A 2,500-nucleotide genomic window follows, 5' to 3' on the forward strand; every position below is an offset into this window, starting at 1 on the left:
TCTTGTTTGTATATGTAACTTTATAGCTTTCTCTAGTAAGGTCATTCATTCACTTATAAAGAGAATGAAAAAAATCATGCGTAAAACTTTTTTACTACGTGTGGAGCACTCGCAATCAACCGTTCTACTTTCTTCATTAATAAACACAGTCTTTTATTACCTTTTTTTATTTGATCTAACGTAATTGGTTCCTGTACTTAAAACATAAACCCCTTTTCTAGTATAGAAAAATTAACTTGGCAACAATCTTCTCTTGTGGCTGTTCTGAGGTCTTCATTGTAAGTCTCTCCTTTGGAAACAGCCAATAACGCTATAAAAAAAAGTTGGGATATGTGATATCCATTCATCGTTAAACAGAATGTTTTGGTGTTCTTTCAACACTCGGGCGATTCCCATCTTTATTAAGTATTTGATGTCTGCTTTTCATCTCGACGTAAGACATTTGAGTAACCTTTTGCTGAGAGTCAATATTATCTCGCCTTGAGTACCTATAGGATTAGAGTCTCTCTCTCTCTCTCTCTCTCTCTCTCTCTCCAATTTTTTTTCTCTGTTGGTGACCCTGGACTTATAGCATCCTGTTTTTTCCAACTAGCGTTGTAGCTTAGCTAGTAAAAATAATACAGCTCTTTACAGCGTCTCTCTCTCTCTCTCTCTCCTCTCTCTCTCTCTCTCTCTCTCTTGACCTTTTGATTCCTCCTTTATGATGTGTATATAGTCATCAAGATGTTGTTATTTCATACAACTGGATGACGAAAGGTGTTCACTCTCTCTCTCTCTCTCTCTCTCTCTCTCTCTCTCTCTCTCTTTCATTGAAGGTGTGATACAGCTCATTACAGCGAGATTGAGTTGAGTAAATTTACTCATCCGAGGGGCTACAACCTCATTAAGTAAATGGCTACCGGGGAAACTTTCTTAATTGCAGATCTATTGAGTTTCTTCGCTAACTTTTTCCCTCCCTCTTTTCACAGCGAATTAAACTGTTAGGTTTTGTTTGAAGTAAAAAGAAAAAAAAAATCGGGGAGATAAAGAAAGAGAGTTCCCCGGGAACTTACTATTTGTTTTAGGAAGATTTGGGCTCTCTCTCTCTCTCTCTCTCTCTCTCTCTCTCTCTCTCTCCGTGGTACTTTGAAAGTTTCATCCATTTTAAACTTTGATTCAGCTATCTTATTTTTATTGGACTCTCTCTCTCTCTCTCTCTCTCTCTCCTCTCTCTCTCTCTCTCTCTCTCTCTGTAATCGTTATTTTTAATATTTTAACACCCTATCCGTGGTACTTTGAAAGTTTTCTTCCATCAACCATTTTATCCTTCTTGGATTTTTCTTTTATTCTAATCATAAGATGTTTTAAGTTCCTATATATAGATAATTTATCCTTTTAGGAATTTTATTTGATTTTATTTATAAGATTGCTTAGTTCCTATATATAGATATTTTTTTTTTCGAAAATTTAAAATGACCCACACTTAAAAATTTGCCGTAAAAAAAAAAAAACGGTAAAAATCATGGAATAAATGTTGTCAGGCATTTACTGTTTTAAAAACGTATACATTGACGTAAAGGAATGATACTACCGTCACCAACCTGTAAATGATAATAGCAAAGTAGGGTAAAATTACGGTCACTTCATTTATTGAAATACGGTTAATACATTTTTTTTTAACAGTGTATAACTGGTAATAAATTATGTTCTCTGTTTGAATGAAAATTTTGGTGTCATGATCCTAATGTGTCTCTGACATATGAACGGGGATATGACCATGATAATATTATCTCTCATTCCTCATCTCTCATTCCTCCGCTGGAAGTCAATGTCAGGTAAAAATTTGTATTATTTCATGCTGCCTTCACATATACTTCATTTCGTTTATGTACTGTATCTTCGTCATATTGTATTACTCTATCTTTATTTTATTGCGACGTCATGTTTAAGCATAACTAACTATCAGCATACCTAATTACACACAAGGTCAACCTCCTGTGAAACTAGATATCCCTATATATATATATATATATTATATATATATATTTATATATATATATATATTATATATATGAATATATATAGATGTATGTAGACCCTATGTATATATGTATGTATATATCTATATATATGAATTTATATATCTATATACATGTATATATATATGTGTATGTATATATATATATATATATATATATACTTTGTATATATGTGTGTGTATGTATTTATGCATACGTCTGTATTATGGATCTTCTTATGTCCATGTATGCGCTGTATGAATCTGATTGCATTTATGATTTTTAATAAGTTAAATGTCCATAAATGTTTATTCAGTAATTTTTTACAATATTGTTGTCTACATATTTTTATATATATATATTAACTCTTCCTTAACCATCTGTTCCATCTTTCCAGCACCCGTTTTGGAGGAATGGAACTATGAAGAGCTGGCGCCCAAAGGTGCTAACAATACCTCCGGGGACCCTGGCCCATGGGGGCAGGAGTCCGCCGAAGTCAATCA

The 2,500-nt window shown here is 33.1% G+C and overlaps 1 protein-coding gene across 3 annotated transcripts in view; it reads left to right on the top strand.

Annotated features, from left to right (window-relative positions):
• LOC137629750 (calcitonin gene-related peptide type 1 receptor-like) overlaps positions 1 to 2,500 on the top strand; it is a 703,766-nt gene that overhangs the window by 467,079 nt on the left and 234,187 nt on the right. The window contains exon 1 of one of the 3 annotated variants that reach the window (XM_068361351.1): positions 2,402 to 2,500. This exon is cut by the window's right edge and continues 59 nt beyond it. The exons of the other annotated variants lie outside the window; for them this stretch is intronic. The gene's annotated coding sequence lies outside the window, so the exon portion shown is untranslated. Of the gene's footprint in view, positions 1 to 2,401 lie in introns of those variants that run through there. 3 annotated transcript variants of the gene reach the window in all.

The sequence above is a fragment of the Palaemon carinicauda genome, chromosome 37 (assembly GCF_036898095.1).
Source record: "Palaemon carinicauda isolate YSFRI2023 chromosome 37, ASM3689809v2, whole genome shotgun sequence".
Classification (NCBI taxonomy): Eukaryota; Metazoa; Arthropoda; class Malacostraca; order Decapoda; family Palaemonidae; genus Palaemon; species Palaemon carinicauda.